The sequence below is a fragment of the Triticum urartu genome, chromosome 3A (assembly GCF_056163025.1).
Source record: "Triticum urartu cultivar PI428250 chromosome 3A, HENAU_Tu73, whole genome shotgun sequence".
Classification (NCBI taxonomy): Eukaryota; Viridiplantae; Streptophyta; class Magnoliopsida; order Poales; family Poaceae; genus Triticum; species Triticum urartu.
In genome coordinates, this window is record NC_141875.1 from 551714797 (window position 1) to 551733523 (window position 18727).

An 18727-nucleotide genomic window follows, 5' to 3' on the forward strand; every position below is an offset into this window, starting at 1 on the left:
TTGTGATTCCCGTAGCATGCACGTATGGTGAACCGTTATGTGACGAAGTCGGAGCATGATTTATTTATCGATTGTCTTCCTTATGAGTGGTCGTCGGGGACGAGCGATGGTCTTTTCCTACCAATCTATCCCCTAGGAGCATGCGCGTAATACTTTGCTTTGATAACTTGTAGATTTTTGCAATAAGTATGTGAGTTCTTTATGACTAATGTTGAGTCCATGGATTATACACACTCCCACCCTTCCACCATTGCTAGCCTCTCTAATACCGCGCACTTTTCGCCGATATCATACACCCACCATATACCTTCCTCAAAACAGCCACCGTGCCTACCTATTATGGCATTTCCATAGCCACTCCGAGGTATATTGCCATGCAACTTTCCATTGTTCCGTTATTATGACACGCTTCATCATTGTCATATTGCTTGCATGATCATGTAGTTGACATCGTATTTGTGGCAAAGCCACCGTTCATAATTTTCATACATGTCACACTTGATTCATTGCACATCCCGGTACGCCTCCAGAGGCATTCACATAGAGTCATATTTTGTTCTAAGTATCGAGTTGTAATTCTTGAGTTGTAAGGAAATAAAAGTGTGATGATCATCATTATTACAGCAATGTCCCATGTGAGGAAAGGATGATGGAGACTATGATTCCCCCACAAGTCGGGATGAGACTCCGGACAAAAAAAAAGAAAATAAAAGAGAAAGGCCATTAAAAAAGAAGGCCCAAAAAATGAGAGAAAAAGAGAGAAGGGACATTGTTACTATCATTTTTCTACACTTGTGCTTCAAAGTAGCACCATGATCTTCATGATAGAGAGTCTCCTATGATATCACTTTCATATACTAGTGGGAATTTTTAATTATAGAACTTGGCTTGTATATTCCAATGATGGGCTTCCTCAAATTGCCCTAGGTCTTCGTGAGCAAGCAAGTTGGATGCACACCCACTTAGTTTCTTTTGTTGAGATTTCATACACTTATAGCTCTAGTGCATCCGTTGCATGGCAATCCCTACTCACTCACATTGATATCTATTAATGGGCATCTCCATAGCCCGTTGATATGCCTAGTTGATGTGAGACTATCTTCCCCTCTTTTGTCTTCTCCACAACCACCATTCTATTCCACCATATAGTGCTATATCCATGGTTCACGCTCATGTATTGCGTGAAGATTGAAAAAGTTTGAGAACGTCAAAAGTATGAAACAATTGCTTGGCTTGTCATCGGGGTTGTGCATGATTTAAATATTTTGTGTGGTGAAGATGGAGCATAGCCAGACTATATGATTTTGTAGGGATAACTTTCTTTGGCCATGTTATTTTGAGAAGACATAATTGCTTAGTTAGTATGCTTGAAGTATTATTATTTTTATGTCAATATTAAACTTTTGTCTTGAATCTTACGGATCTAAAAATTCATGCCACAATAAAGAAAAATTATATTGATACATATGTTAAAAAGCATTCCACATCAAAAATTCTTCTTTTATCATTTACCTACTCGAGGACGAGCAGGAATTAAGCTTGGGGATGCTTGATACGTCTCCAACGTATCTATAATTTTTGATTGCTCCATGCTATTATATTATCTATTTTGGATGTTAATGGGCTTTATTTTACACTTTTATATCATTTTTGGGACTAACCTACTAATCGGAGGTCCAGCCCAAATTGTTGTTTTTTTGCCTATTTTAGGGTTTCGAAGAAAAGGAATATCAAACGGAGCCCAAACGGAATGAAACATTTGGGAACGTGATTTCTCAACGAACATGATCCAGGAGACATGGAGTGTATCAAGAAACAACGGAGGAAGGCACGAGGCAGGGGGGGCGCGCCTACCCCCCTGGGCGCACCTGTCGTGGTTCTAACTCTGACAGTGATGTAGGGGGTGTGTATGGAGAGGCTAGATCTTAGCTATGGAGGAGCAGTAGGCACACGGGGATTACGAGTTCAGGCCCTTCTCGGAGGAAGTAACAGCCCTACGTCTCGGTGCCCGGAGGCGGCCGATTGGATTATGCGTGTGTAAATAACAGGGGTGGAACCCTTCATACTGAGGAGGGGGGTGGCTTATATAGAGTTCGCCGGCCCCCTCCTGCCCTCAGTAATGCAGGGTTTAAGGTACAATTAAGGTTGGGCGTTACTGGTAACGCCCCTAAATAAAGTGCTATAATGACCATAAAGACTACTTAATAGCCGACCGTTTGCCTGCGGAGTGACTTTAGGTCTCCTGGCGGTCGAGTGGTTGGCTTCATGGTCGAGTGATAGCTTCTTGGTCGAGTGTCTTGAACCCGTCGAGTGGGATACCTTCAAGTCGATTGAAAGGTGACTTCTTCTAGGGATGTCCTAGGGTAGGGCTTTTTGGACAGGTCCGTGCCCCTACCCTAGGTACATGGCTTCATCATTAGCCCCCGAATGGATCGAGGTTAGAGTGGGGAAAGAGTTGGAGGTCTCCGACTGGTTCTTTGGGCTACGTGAGTGCCTCGTTTTGGGCCAACCGTCACGGATGACGTCATCAACCTCTTTCAGTCGCCTTGATCCATTCCAGGCCTCTCGTCGAGTGAATTTCTTTACTTGTGACATACCGAGTGCCGGCACGACCGGGGTCTTCCGTTTTGACAAGTTGTTCTGTGGCCCGCGGATGTCGCGGATTCGGATTTCGAGAAGCGCGCGGGACGGGAGCGGCCGCAGTAATCGGAAGCGATAAAGCGGAAGCTCCTCGATCCCCGCGTCGCCTTTTTCGCCACGTACCGCGCGCGCGTCTGCTGCGGGATTTGACTGGATAGCCTGGGCCTACCAGTCAGCCACTCGGAAGCGGCCCCTTATAAGTTGCCGGCTCAGGGTTTCCAAACAGTGCGCTTCCTTTTGCTTTCTTCTTCTTCTCTCCCTTCGCAAGTTCCTCCGCCACCTCCGCTCTCACCCTAGTGCCGCAAGCCCGCTCGAGACTTTGCCGGCGACGATGGTGAAGGGCAAGACGTCTGCTCTGGAGCGCGCGAAGAAGGCGGCTGTGGTGGGGAAAGGGAAGAGGTCTGCTCGGGGCGGATCTTCCTCCAGGACCGCTCTGCCCAAAGGTTGGGTCCAGGGCGACTGGATGCCGTCGGTGCTCCAGCAAGAGGATCTCGATGACATGGTCGAGGGGGGGTCATTCCCCATGAAGCTACGCGTCTCCCGAGGGGAGAGATCGAACCTCAACCCCACGACGGTGAGTGCGTGCTCCTAGCCACCCACATCGACCGCGGGTTTTCTCTGCCGCCCCATCCTTTTTTCCGGAGTTTCCTGAACTTCTTCGGAGCGCAGCTCCACCACTTCACTCCCAAATCCATCGTATACCTTGCTGCTTTCATTTCCATGTGTGAGGCTTTCTTGGGTTGTCGCCCCCATTGGGGACTCTTCAAGAACATCTTTACCTGCCGTTCTCAATCGGTCAAGAAGGCCAAGTCGAGTGACAAGAGGACGCAGGTGATCCAGCTATGCGGGGGCCTGGCGATCCAGACGAGGGGAAAGAGTTTTTTCCATCTATCACTTTCCCGAAGTCGGTCCGTGGTTGGCAGGCGACTTGGTTCTACTGTCAAGACCAGGCGACCCCAGGACAGTCGACTGGTCTCCCCCCATTCTCACTTGACCGAGCTGAAAAACCTGCTTCTCTGAAAGTGGCGTCGGAGGAAAGGGCCCAAGTCAAAGTGCTGGCCGGTCGAGTGGTTGAGCTTGTCCGTGAGGGCGTGACGGGCATGGATTTGCTGGAGGTCTTCCTCCGGAGGCGCATCCAACCGCTCCAGGCTCGTGACCACCCGATGTGGCTATACTCGGGTCTTGACGACACCACTCGGATCCACCCAGAGGAGGTCACTGATGAGATGCTGGAGGGTGGCTGTCGAGCATCACAGGAAACAAGGACAACCCCCGAGGAGCCAGGAGGGTAATTCCACTCGACAACTCATACGACGTGGACCAGGTATGTCTCTATGCTCCTGACTGAGATCTTGTTTTTCTTCATTGGTCTTCTTTGAGTTGGTCGATTGACCTTTGTCTTGTCTGTTGTTTTTCAGGCGACTACTGAGATGTACTCGATGCCCAATGGGGCACAGGGGCCAACTGAGGAAGGGGAGGCGAGCGGAGGTGAGAGCGGGGACGATCAAGGCGAGTGGGAGTCCGATGGTGAAGGAGAGGGAGGCGACGACGTCGACTCCAGCGAAGAGGAGGAGGAGGAGGTTGAACCCCCCCGCCCGGAGGGGCGATCCAAGCTCACACACGATCCAGCGCGGGAGCGTGGTAGTGCGACTGCTCCTGTTGGGCAGTCGTCGAAACGCCCTCGGACCTCTTCTCCTACGCCGACTGGAAAGGCTCCCAAGCACCCGCGTGCAGCGCCGTCCAAGCCGCCCAAGGCTCTGCCCAAGATGAAGATGGCCGTCCCCACCATTTCTGGGTAATAATAAAACTTGCTTTCCTTTGTCGACCGTGGACGGATCCTTGGTCGATTCACTAAGCCAACTGACTGACTTTCGAGATTTGCAGCGGTGCTACTTCTGAGGTCTCCGCCAAGGACGACGACCAAGAGATGGAGGATGCTGTTACCTCCAACCCTGGTACGATTACTGACGTTCTGCTTTGAGTCGACTGAACATTTATTGCAACTCTGGTCGATTGAATGTTTTCCTTGTAGCTCCTCCTCATGTTATCGACCTCCCGGATGACGACGACAACGGACCGCTGAGAGTGAGGAGGAAGAAGAGGGCGTCGGCTGACAAGACCCCATAATCCACTCCGGCGCCTGAGGCCGTAGCTCGGGATGATGGCGAACCCACTCGGGCTTCTGTGACTTTCGCCATTCCTCTGACGAGTGTGCGGCCCTCGGCGTCGACTGCGGATCCGTCTTCGCTTTTTGCTGCATACCCCGTCCCTGAGGACCAAGCGGCTGCTGCAAAGGAGGCTATACGCCAGGCGGGGATCATGATGGAACAAGTGAAAGTGGCTCGGGAGGCCTGCCAGGCGGCTTATGACGCGAGCTCGGCTCTTCAGAGTAACGTCCAGGTCAGTCGACTTCAACACTTGGTCTGTTACGATATGCTGTTTGAAGAATCTCTTTTCCGAAGATCTTTATATCCGTACACCCACTGGGTGTGTCTGCCAATTCTTGGACGAGTGGGGGCACGCTAAGTGCACCCACTGGGTGTAGTCCCCGACACTACGGTGGACTGCTGGTAGTCGACTGTAGTCTTTATATTGAGTTGTTGTAGCTTTGTTTCTTCACTCGGTCTGGTCGGGCCATGTCGAATGGAACGGTATCCGGTCGATTGCGGGCAATCGACTTTTTTTTTATAGTGGGGGCACGCTGAGTGCACCCACTGGGTGTAGTCCCCGAGACTATTGTCAAATGTTTTTGCTTCGGCTGTAGTCTTAGAAACACCATCACTGTCTCTTAGTTACTCAGAAGCAACTTGTCTTGGACTCGACTTCGAGGGCCGGTCGGGTGGGATAGGAACCGGTGGGGGCACGCTAAGTGCACCCACTGGGTGTAGTCCCCGAGACTATGGTGGACTGCTGGCAGTCGACCGTAGTCTTAGTATTTATTGCCTTTGTTGTTTTTTTACTGTAATGATAACTTCTCCCCTTTGACTTCAGAAATCTTGCGATCTTGGAGCCCGCTTGGCTGACTTGGAGAAGCAGCAGATTCAACTGAACCTTGATCTGGAGCTGGCCAGAACAGAGCTGCAGAAGGTCAGAGACGGCGCCGCAAGTAAGACGATTTTGTCGGCTGGTTAGCTTTTAGGCTTGAGTATCCTTCTGCTATTTCCGATTCAATCATCATTTCTTTGCAGAAAAACTGAACGAAGCTCTGGCGAAGAAGGATCAGGACTTGCCTGCTGCCCGTAAGGAGGCTGATGACAAGACCGCTCTGGCCGTACAGAAGCTGGCTTCGGTCGACCACTTAGAAGAAGAGAATACCAAGCTGAAGACCGCTCTGAATGAAGCCAACAGGGAGTGTTCACGTTGGAAGGAGGAGAACCTCACCCTGAACGAGAAGATGGAAGGCATCGCTCGCATGAGGGACGACCTGGAGAGCTACTTGAGGAGCCTCGCCAAGAAGTTGTACATCAAGCTTGAAGGTGCACATTCAGTTCCGACTGGTTTTTTTGTGTCGACTCAGTCTATGAAAATTGACTTATCCTTGGATCGTGTATGCAGAGCTTTGCCAGAACTTTGAAGAGGAGACTGGGCGGATCGAAACAGGTTTGGATCCAATCAACTCTCCCGTGAAAGATAAAGCTGCCATGAATCTGCTCCGACTGGAATCTCGCATTGACGGCGTCATGGAGTACTTGCCTCGACTGAAGGTTGCCATGTCACGGATCGACCCAGCACTTTGGCTAGAGGCTACGCTCCAAAACGATCTCGAGTCTCTGATGACTCGACTTAACGGAATCCCTGACCGAGTGCAGGAGTGGAAGAAGTCTTCTGCTCGGTGTGGCGCTGATGTGGCTCTATCTCTGGTCCGCGTCCATTGCAAGGAGGCGCGAGAAGAGAAGCTGGCTGCCATCCAAGTTGCCAATACCAGGAAGCACAACTTTCAAGATTTCATGGAGACTTTCATCGCTACTGCCACCCGTATTGCAGACGGGGTCGACTTGGACGAGTTCGTCGCCCCTTCCAGTCCTCCACCTGAGGAGTGAAAAACTTTTAAGCTCCACTTTAAATTTGCCTCGGAATGCCGAGTGGATTTTGTAACCGTTAAACTCCGTCGAGCTGAGGGCTCGATTACTTTGGCCTGAGGTCTAGGACCTTTAGGTATTATCTAAATTGGATTTATCGTTGAATATCTTCAAGGATGACCCGTCGAGTGGAACTCGATCTTCACTCGAAATAACTTTTGTATTTGTGGTGCAGCTCCAAAGGAGAAGGTAGCAGTCGATTTGCACCTCGTCGTCCTTGCGGATTGGGTTGTGTCCTGTACTTAGGCAAGCGCTGGTCTGCAGCTAAGCCCCCGAGTGGGAGGTTTGCTCTCACTCGGTAGGATTTTTAAACACTTAGGCGAGCGCTGGGCTGCAGCTAAGCCCCCGAGTGGGAGGTTTGCTCTCCACTCAGTAGGATTTTTTCAAACTTAGGCGAGTGCCTGACTGCAGCTAAGTCTCTAAGTGGGAGAACTTAGGTGAGTACTGGACTGTAGCTAAGCCCCCGAGTGGGAGGATTGCTCTCCACTCGGTAGGATTTTTTCAAACTTAGGCGAGTGCCTGACTGCAGCTAAGTCTCTAAGTGGGAGAACTTAGGCGAGTACTGGACTACAGCTAAGCCCCCCGAGTGGGAGGATTGCTCTCCACTCGGTAGGATTTTTTCAAACTTAGGCGAGTGCCTGACTGCAGCTAAGTCTCTAAGTGGGAGAACTTAGGCGAGTACTGGACTGCAGCTAAGCCCCCGAGTGGGAGGTTTGCTCTCACTCGGTAGGATTTTTAAACACTTAGGCGAGCACTGGGCTGCAGCTAAGCCCCCGAGTGGGAGGTTTGCTCTTCACTCGGTAGGATTTTTTCAAACTTAGGCGAGTGCCTGACTGCAGCTAAGTCTCTAAGTGGGAGAACTTAGGCGAGTACTGGACTGCAGCTAAGCCCCCGAGTGGGAGGTTTGCTCTCCACTCGGTAGGATTTTTTCAAACTTAGGCGTGTGCCTGACTGCAGCTAAGTCTCTAAGTGGGAGAACTTAGGCGAGTACTGGACTGCAGCTAAGCCCCCGAGTGGGAGGTTTGCTCTCCACTCGGTAGGATTTTTTCAAACTTAGGCGAGTGCCTGACTGCAGCTAAGTCTCTAAGTGGGAGACCTTAGGCGAGCACTGGACTGCAGCTAAGCCCGCGAGTGGGAGGATTGCTCTCCACTCGGTAGGATTTCTTAAACTTAGGCGAAACGGATTCGCGGCTAAGTCACCCACTGGGGGATTTCGTATGCAAACAAAAGTGACAGCGATTATTGGGACACTCTTGTCTTTGATAAAAATGAACTGCAGAATTTTCTTTTCTTATTACATCTCATCCAAGGGAGGGCTCAAGTGTAAAAGGGGCGGAGTAGTTCCGCATTCCAAGCTCGTGGCTCGTTGATCTGGCGATCAACATTGTAGAGGTGATACGCTCCATTGTGGAGGACTCTGGTGACGATGAAGGGGCCTTCCCAAGTAGGAGCAAGCTTGTGTGGTTTTTGTTGATCCACTCGGAGGACCAAATCTCCTTCTTGGAAGGCTCGACTCTTCATGTTCCGGGTGTGGAACCGACGCAAGTCTTGCTGATAAATGGTCGATCTGATCATGGCCATCTCCCTCTCTTCTTCTAGGAGGTCGACTGCATCTTGCCGGGCTTGTTCTGCTTCATCTTCGGTGTAAAGTTCGACTCGGGGTGCGTTGTGGAGAAGATCATTCGGCAGAACTGCTTCGGCTCCATAAACCAGAAAGAATGGAGTTCTCCCAGTCGACCGGTTAGGGGTGGTCCTCAATCCCCACAGAACTGACGGAAGCTCGTCGACCCAAGCACCTGCCGCGTGCTTGAGATCACGCATCAGTCGAGGCTTTAGTCCTTTGAGAATCAGACCATTTGCTCTCTCGGCTTGTCCATTCGACTGGGGATGGGCGACCGATGCGTAGTCGACTCGTGTGCCTTGAGAGGCGCAAAAAGCTCTGAACTGGTCCGAATCAAAGTTTGACCCATTGTCAGTGATGATGCTATGCGGGACTCCATATCTGAATGTTAGTCCTCTGACGAAACTGATAGCAGTGCAAGCATCACGATTCTTGATGGGCTTAGCTTCAATCCATTTGGTAAACTTGTCGACTGCCACAAGCACATGAGTGAAACCGCTCCTGCCTGTTCTCAGTGGACCAACCATGTCTAGTCCCCAGACAGAAAAGGGCCAAACGAGTGGGATGGTCTTCAGGGCCGATGCAGGCTTGTGTGACATGTTGGAGTAGAACTGGCACCCTCCACACTTGTCGACTATCTCTTTTGCCATCTCATTTTCTCTTGGCCAGTAAAATCCCGCTCGGTATGCTTTAGCCACAATGGTCCGAGAGGACGCATGGTGACCACAGGTTCCCGAGTGGATATCATCAAGGATTATCCGACCCTCTTCTGGTGTTATGCACTTCTGACCGATTCCAGTCGCGCTTTCTCTATACAACTGTCCCTTTATGACTGTGAAGGCCTTGGATCGGCGGACGATCTGTCGAGCCTCTTCCTCGTCCTCCGGGAGTTCTTTCCTTAGGATATATGCGATGTACGGTATCGTCCAGTCGGGAGTGATTGCCAAGACTTCCATGATTAGGTCGACCACAGCAGGAACTTCGACTTCAGTCGGATCTGTGGCGCTTTTCGGCTGCGGGGCTTCTTCTGTAAAAGGATCTTCTTGGACTGACGGCGAGTGAATGTGTTCCAGGAACACGTTGCTGGGAATGGCTTCTCTCTTGGAGCCTATTTTTGCCAAATCGCCAGCTGCCTGATTTTTTAGTCGGGGGATGTGATGAAGTTCTAACCCCTCGAATTTCTTTTCTAACTTTCTCACTGCATTGCAATAACCAGTCATTGCCGGACTTCTGACGTCCCACTCCTTCATCACTTGATAACCACCAAATCTGAGTCGCCATAGACCATGAGGCGACGGACGCCGAGTGAAATGGCCATGCGCAACCCATACAAAAGTGCCTCATATTCTGCTTCATTGTTGGAGGAATCGAAGTGAATCTGGAGAACGTATCTGAGCTTATCTCCTCGGGGGGAGACTAATACTACCCCAGCACCGGAACCATTCAGCATCTTAGATCCATCGAAGAACATGGTCCAGTGCTCCGAGTGGACTTGAGTCGGAAGTTGCTGTTCAATCCACTCGGCGACGAAATCTGCGATTGCTTGGGACTTGATAGCCTTCTTTGCTTCAAACTTGATATCTAGGGGGAGGAGTTCAATCGCCCACTTAGCCACTCGACCAGTTGCATCTCTGTTGTGCAAGATCTCTGACAGTGGAGCGTCGCTGACGACTGTAATGGAATGGTGAGAGAAGTAGTGTGCAACCTTCTTCGTGGTCATGTAGATCCCATATACAAGCTTCTGGTAATGGGGATATCTTTGCTTCGAAGGGGTCAAAACTTCAGACACATAATATACTGGGCGCTGAACTCTGAAGGCCTTTCCTTCTTCTTCCCGCTCGACCGTGAGTACTGTACTGACAACTTGTCCCGTGGCCGCAATGTACAGCAGCAGAGGCTCTTTACTGATTGGGGCAGCAAGCACCGGCTGGGTGGAGAGCAGAGCTTTGAGCTCTGCAAACGCTGCGTCAGCTTCTGGAGTCCACTCGAACTTGTCAGACTTCTTCATCAGTCGGTAAAGAGGCAACGCCTTTTCACCGAGACGAGAAATGAATCGACTTAGAGCGGCCAAGCAACATGTAAGTTTCTGGACATCGTGTACACGCATACGGCGCTTCATCCGGAGTATGGTGCCAACTTTCTCGGGATTGGCATCGATTCCTTGTCCGGAAACGAGAAAACCGAGTAACTTTCCACCTGGAACTCCAAATGTGCACTTTGATGGATTGAGCTTGATATCGTATCCCCTGAGGTTAGCAAAGGTTTCGGCAAGGTCAGTCAGTAGGTCGGAACCTTTCCGTGACTTAACCACAATATCATCCATGTATGCTTCTACGTTCCGACTGATCTGAGTGAGTAAACACTTCTAAATCATCCTCATGAACGTGGCTCCAGCATTCTTGAGGCCGAAGGGCATGGTGACATAATAGAAGCACCCAAATGGGGTGATGAAGGCCGTTTTGATCTCGTCGGGTCCATACAGACGGATCTGATGGTACCCTGAATAAGCATCTAGAAAAGACAAATGCTCACACCCCGCGGTCGAGTCCACTACCTGGTCGATGCGGGGGAGAGGGAAATGATCTTTCGGGCAGGCCCGATTGATGTGTTTAAAGTCAATGCACATGCGAAGCGACTTGTCCTTTTTGGGGACCATGACTACATTGGCGAGCCACTCGGAGTGGTAAATCTCTCGGATGAACTCCGCTGCTAAGAGCCGAGCCACCTCCTCGCCAATAGCTTTCCTCTTCTGGACGGAGGACCGTCGAAGATGTTCTTTCACAGGCTTGAACTTCAGGTCGACTCGTAGACGGTGCTCAGCCAGCCCCCTGGGAACTCCAGGCATGTCAGAAGGCTTCCATGTGAAGACGTCCCAGTTTCACGGAGGAACTGGATGAGCGCTTCTTCCTATTTGGAGTCGAGCGTCGTCGAGATGTGAGTCGGAGCAGCGTCGGGGTCGGTCGGGTGAATGTGAGCTGGCTTAGTTTCACCGGACGACTGAAAAGCAGATTCTGAAGCAGGCTTCTTGGCTCGTAGCAATTCACTCGGATCAGCAGTCTTCTGGTACTCTTGTAGCTCAACAACTGCCATTTGAGCATCAGCAATCTTCTATCCTTTCTGAAAACACTCTTCTGCTTTCTTCCGATTGCCGGTAACGGTGATCACACCTCTGGGGCCGGGCATCTTCAACTTGAGATACACGTAGCATGGTCGAGCCATGAAGCGTGCATAAGCTGGCCGGCCCAGAATAGCATGATAAGCACTTTGGAAGTCCACAACCTCAAATGTCAACTTTTCCCTGCGGTAATTCTTTGAATCACCGAAAACCACATCGAGAGCAATCTGGCCGAGTGACTTGGCTTTCTTTCCAGGAATGACTCCATGGAAGCTCATGTTGCTAGCCTGAGCCTGGACATCGGAATGCCCATCCCTTTCAATGTTTCAGCATACAATATGTTCAGGCCACTGCCACCATCCATCAGGACTTTGGTCAGTCGAGTGCCTTCGACAACTGGGTCGACCACCAAAGCTTGCCTCCCAGGGGTGGCAATGTGCGTAGGGTGATCGGACTGGTCGAATGTGATGGCAGTCTGAGACCACTTCAGATAACTGGGTGTCGCCGGAGCAACCATATTCACCTCACGGTTAATGACTTTCAGTCGACTTTTGCTTTCGACATCAGCAAAAATCATCAGGGTGGAATTGATTTGGGGGTATCCATCGTCGCTATCTTCCTTGTCCTCGACTCTGTCCGACTCTTTTTCCTTATCTTTGGGCTGTTTTCCCTGAAACTGCTGGATCAGGAGCCGGCACTATCGAGTGGTATGCTTTGGGTAAATGAAATTACCCTCTTCATCTTTCTTGGTGTGGATGTGACATGGCAGATCCAAAACATCATTTCCATCTTGATCCTTGACTTTCTTGGGCTTCCAGGGACCTTTGGGTTTTCCCTTGAAATTTCCCTGGGTTGCAGCCAGGGCCTCCCCAGGGGCGGCTGGCTCGGCCTTCCACTTCTGCTTCCGACTGGAATTGCCTCCGGTTTCCTGGGCGACTGCTTTCTCCTTGCCACTCCGGAGTCGATCTTCATCTTCTCCGTTAGCGTATTTGGTGGCAATTTCCATCATCCGGTTCAGGGACATTTCTCCGGTCCGACCGAACTTCAGGTTCAACTCTCTGTTCTTGACGCCTTGTTTAAAGGCACAAACTGCTTGGTGATCCGGTATGTTCTCAACTGTGTGATGCAAAGTGATCCACCTCTGGATGTAATCCCTCAGAGTTTCACTCGGCTTCTGCACGCAAGACCGCAATTCTGTAAGGCCGGCGGGTCGCTTGCATGTTCCCTCAAAGGTTGTGACAAACACTCGAGAGAGATCCTCCCAAGTGTAGATGCTGCTGGGTGCTAACTGATTCAGCCACGCTCTGGCCGAGCCCTCTAACAGGAGAGGCAAATGCTTCATAGCCACCTCATCATTGCCACCGCCAATCTGTACAGCCACTCGGTAATCTTCGAGCTAAGTGTCAGGCTTAGACTCACCGGTGAACTTGCTGACTCCAGTCGCCAACCGAAAGTTGGGAGGAATCACCGCGGCCCTGATGGCTCGACTGAAACACTCTGGCCCTGAAACACGTATTCTGCTCATGGCGGGCGCATCTCTGTTCTGGCCTTCCCGATGAACCCTGTTCCTGTCAACCAAGCCTTGAACGAGGACAGATCTCGCGTCAAAGCCTAGGTCCCTGGGGTCGACGGGAATCCTTTGCCCAACGCTATGAGGGCGCCTGTCATCTCGATGTCGAGGCGCATATGACCCACTCCTCAGGGGAGGGGTTGGCACTCGACGTCGATCATCACGATCGGATCGGTGATCATACTGCTCATTTCTTCTGTACTGATCATGCCGGTCGCCACATCCCTCATGCCTCGAGGGCGACCGCGGGCTGTGAGCCGACTGGACTGTATCTGTTGCAATGGATCGACTGTGGATCCTATTCCGCGACTGAGAAACAGCGGAATTCTGGTTTCCCACCGCCCGGAGCAACGCTCTGATCTGTAACAAGCCCCTGCCAGCCTCCGACTGGGAGGGCTGAATCGATTCTGCTATACGGGCCGCGGCGGCCAAATTCTGAACTGCGGTTCGGTATACCTGCGTCGGTGGGAAGAGCTGACGTCGACTAGACTTGGGAGCCCGCTGACGCGCTTGCTCGTCGAGTGCTCGCTGGAGATTCTCCAGTCAAGTGTGCTCGGCCAAGTTAGCCAAGCGCGCGTCCTCCAAGGCCCGGGCCTCGGGGGTCTCTCCGACGATAGGAGTGTGGAGCGCGTCCATGTTCCGGTGGCGAAGCTCCTCTCGCTGTAATGACGTGAGAGGTTCGGGGAGATACTCATTGTGGGGATGCGACGGGTCGCCCCCACCCGCGCCTCCATCGGCGCGAGGGAAACCGGGAGGACTGTGCGTTCCATCGACCGCCAGAACCTCAGTTGCTGGGTCACTGCTGTCGCACTCGGATGCGGTCTCCGCGGAGCCAGTCGAAAGGTCGAACAGGCCGCAGAGGGATTCGTCGGGCTCGATTGCCGCGACTTGTGGGGCGGCCGACTGGCGAGCCGTGGCATGCCTCGCCCACCTCTGAAGTCTCGACCGACCGGAGCGCTTGCACCGGTGGGAGACAGAGCGGGGAGACGACACGGGGGCCGACCGATACTGGGTCGATGGCTGCCGCAGGAGGACGCCACGAACGCATGCACGGAAGTGCGTGCACCACAGACAGGGAGCGCGTCGATGTCGAGTGGTGCCTCCTGAAGCCAGGCGGAGTCGTCGGCGATGAACATGAGCGCGCCGAGGCAGATCTCGCGGCCCTCCACCAATACTCCGCACGAAACCATGATCAAAGAGATCGGAAAAATCGCAACTTCTCCAATCAGGCGCTAAGATTCCCGCCCCACGGTGGGCGCCAACTGTCGTGGTTCTAACTCTGACAGTGATGTAGGGGGGTGTGTATGGAGAGGCTAGATCTTAGCTATGGAGGAGCTGTAGGCACACGGGGATTACGAGTTCAGGCCCTTCTCGGAGGAAGTAACAGCCCTACGTCTCGGTGCCCGGAGGCGGTCGATTGGATTATGCGTGTGTAAATAACAGGGGTGCGAACCCTTCATACTGAGGAGGGGGGTGGCTTATATAGAGTTCGCCGGCCCCCTCCTGCCCTTAGTAATGCAGGGTTTAAGGTACATTTAAGGTTGGGCGTTACTGGTAACGCCCCTAAATAAAGTGCTATAATGACCATAAAGACTACTTAATAGCCGACCGTTTGCCTGCGGAGTGACTTTAGGTCTCCTGGCGGTCGAGTGGTTGGATTCCTGGTCGAGTGATAGCTTCTTGGTCGAGTGTCTTGAACCTATCGAGTGGGATACCTTCAAGTCGATTGAAAGGTGACTTCTTCTAGGGATGTCCTAGGGTAGGGCTTTTTGGACAGGTCCGTGCCCCTACCCTAGGTACATGGCTTCATCAGCACCCTCCACCCTCGTGGGCCCTCCGTTGCTCCACGGACGTACTTCTTCCTCCTATATATATCCACGTACCCCCCAAACATCCAGGAGCACCACGAAAACCTAATTCCACCGATGCAACCTTCTGTACCCGAGAGATCCCATCTTGGGGCCTTTTCCGGAGCTCCACCGGAGGGGGCATCGATCACGGAGGGCCTCTACATCAACTCCATGGCCTCTCCGGTGATGTGTGAGTAGTTTACTTCAGACCTACGGGTCCATAGTTATTACCTAGATGGCTTCTTCTCTCTCTTTGGATCTCAATACAAAGTTCTCCTCGATTTCCTTGGAGATCTATTCGATGTAATCTTCTTTTGCGGTGTGTTTGTCGAGATCCGATGAATTGTGGGTTTATGATCCAGATTATCTATGAACAATATTTGATTCTTCTCTGGATTCTTTTATGTATGATTGGTTTATCTTTGCAAGTCTCTTCGAATTATCAGTTTGGTTTGGCCTACTAGATTGATCTTTCTTGGAATGGGAGAAGTGCTTAGCTTTGGGTTCAATCTTGCGGTGTTCGATCCCAGTGACAGAAAGGGAACCGATACGTATTGTATTGTTGCCATCGAGGATAAAAATATGGGGTTTATATCATATGGCATGAGTTTATCCCTCTACATCATGTCATCTTACTTAAAGCATTACTCTGTTCTCTTGAACTTAATACTCTAGATGCATGCTGGATATCGGTCGATGTGTGGAGTAATAGTAGTAGATACAGAATCGTTTCGGTCTACTTGTCCCGGACGTGATGCCTATATGCATGATCATACCTAGATATTCTCATAACTATGCTTAATTCTATCAATTGCTCGACAGTAATTCGTTTACCCACCGTAATATTTATGCTCTTGAGAGAAGCCACTAGTGAAACTTATGGCCCCCAAGTCTATCTTCTATCATATTAATCTTCCAATACTTAGTTATTTCTATTGCTATTTATTTTACTTTGCATATTTTATTTATATTTATCATAAAAATACCAAAAATATTATCTTATCATATCTATCAGATCTCACTCTCGTAAGTGACCGTGAAGGGATCGCGTTGGTTGCAAGGTTCTTATTTGTTTGTGTAGGTGTGTGGGACTTGAGCGTGATCTCCTACTAGATTGATACCTTGATTCTCAAAAACTGAGGGAAATACTTACCATACTTTACTACATCACCCTTTCCTCTTCAAGGGAAAACCAACGCAGTTCTCAAGAGGTAGCAAGAAGGATTTCTGGCGCTGTTGCCGGGGAGATTCACGCCAAGTCAAGACATACCAAGTACCCATCATAAACCCTTATCCCTCGCATTACATTATTTGCCATTTGCCTCTTGTTTTCCTCTCCCCCACTTCACCCTTGCTGTTTTGTTCGCCCTCTTTTCCTCTCTCCCTCTATTTTCGTTACCCTTCTCTTATTCTATTTACCTTTTGCCCGTTTCTTGTTTGCTTGTGTGTTGGATTGCTTGCTTGTCACGATGGCTCAAGATAATACTAAATTGTGTGACTTTTCCAACACCAACAATAATGATTTTATTAGCACTCCGATTGCTCCTCTTACCGATGCTGAATCTTGTGAAATTAATTCTGCTTTGCTGAATCTTGTCATGAAAGATCCATTTTCTGGCCTTCCTAGTGAAGATGCCGTTACCCATCTAAACAACTTTGTTGATTTGTGTGATATGCAAAAGAAGAAAGATGTGGATAATGATATTGTTAAATTGAAGTTATTTCCATTTTCTCTTAGAGAACGTGCTAAAGGTTGGTTTCGTCTTTGCCTAAAAATAGTATTGATTTATGGAATAAGTGCAAAGATGCTTTTATCTCTAAGTATTTTCCTCCCGCTAAGATCATCTCTCTTAGAAACGATATTATGAATTTTCAGAAACTCGATCATGAACATGTTGCACAATCTTGGGAGAGGATGAAATCAATGATACGTAATTGCCCATCACATGGTTCGAATCTTTGGATGATTATACAGAATTTTTATGCCGGATTGAATTTTGCTTCTAGAAATCTTTTAGATTCGGCTACAGGAGGCACTTTTGTGGAAATCACTTTAGGAGAAACTACTAAACTCCTAGATAATATTATGGTCAATTATTCTCAATGGCACTGTAACACCCCGGATGCAATACCTTATATGTATCCCAACTATTGCCGTTTCCGGTGCTAAGTTATTTTATTTCTCCGTTGTCGGGTTTTTGTCTCCGGGTGTTGTTGTCTTTGTCATGCATCTCATATCATGTCATCATGTGCATTGCATTTGCATAGGTGTTCGTCTCATGCATCCGAGCATTTCCCCGTTGTCCGTTTTGCATTCCGGCGCTCCAATGTCACCTGGTGGTCCTTTCTACCTCTTTTCTTGTGCGGGCATTAAACATTTCCGGATTGGACCGAGACTTGTCATGTGGCCTTGGTTTACTACCGGTAGACCGCCTGTCAAGCTTCGTGCCATTTGGACTTCGTTTGATACTCCAACGGTTAACCGAGGGACCGAAAAGGCCTCGTGTGTGTTGCAGGCCAACACCCTTCCAATTTGGCCCAAAACCCACCTAAACCCTCTCCATCATCTAGAGCATTCGATCAGATCACGTGGCCAAAAACCGCACCTCATTTGGAGGTCCCTAGCTCCCTCTACACCTATATATAGACCTCTCATTCCAAATCCCGGTCTTCTTCCCCGAAACCCTAATTTTCCGCTCTCCGTGTGGCCGGACAGGTCCGCCGGCTGCCGGACTCATCCGCCGCACAGTCCCCTTGCACCACGTGGCTTGTGCCACTCCCTCCGCCGCCGGCCCGAGGAGGCCCGCATCCGGCCCTCCCGGCCCACGCGGTACCGCGCCTCGCCGGCTCTCCTCTTCCCCGCGCCGCCCGAGAGGTCTGTCCCGCCGCCGCGCGCCGGGCCGCCGCCTCCGCCGCACCGGGCCGTCGCCCGCCGGCACCGCCAACCTCGCCAGCGCCCCGCCTTCATTCTCCGACGCCGACCGGCCTCCACCTCGCCGCTCGGAGCTCCTCCACGACGCCCCGGCAAGTCCCCGCTACGGATCCGGCAAGTTCCATCAACTCCGGCGAGCTCCGTCATCTCCGGCGAAGAATCCGGCGAACCTCGTTCCTCGCGCGTGCTACAGTGCCTAGATCTAGATCTGGGACGAGGGTTGACTTTTTCCCCGTAACCCTAATTTTTTGCAATCTTTGTCATGCCATAACTCTGCATCCGTAGCTCCGATTCATGCGTGTAGCATACAAAATTTTCGTCTCGACGAGTACATCATTTCACCTCATTGCATCATTTTCATTTGAGCTCATCTTGATGCCAAAATGCTGTTGGAAGAGGGCTATGTGAGAAATATTTCAAATCTGTTTCAGCAAATGGCCTTTTGTCATTTTTGCCATGTTTAATGTGTGCGTGCTATGATCCTAACCTCTAGATGTGTTTTGTAGAATGCCATGTTATCTTTACATAGGTGCTTGCCATGTATTTTTGTGATCTATGTGGTGAGTAGCACAAGCATGCAAAGTAGCCTACTCAATGATGCTGATTTCAGGGACTTAGAATTTCACTAAGTCCTTGTCCTGTTTTTGTTTTTATGCCATATGTTCATGTTGTTTCCTAGTGATCCGTGCCTCTTTTAAGGATGATCAGTAAGGATGTTTTGTTAATATTGTGGTGATCTATCCATCCATGTCTTTGTTTGCATTTATGGAGCACCATAGCTTGAGTCAATCGATCTCTACTTTTGCAATAAAATGTTCCTAGCAGATTGTTGACATAATTAGCGATTTTGCCGAGGATGTTGCTATTGATCCGTGCATGCTATGTTGTTTTTCTTGCCATGTCTAGCTTCTATGCCATGT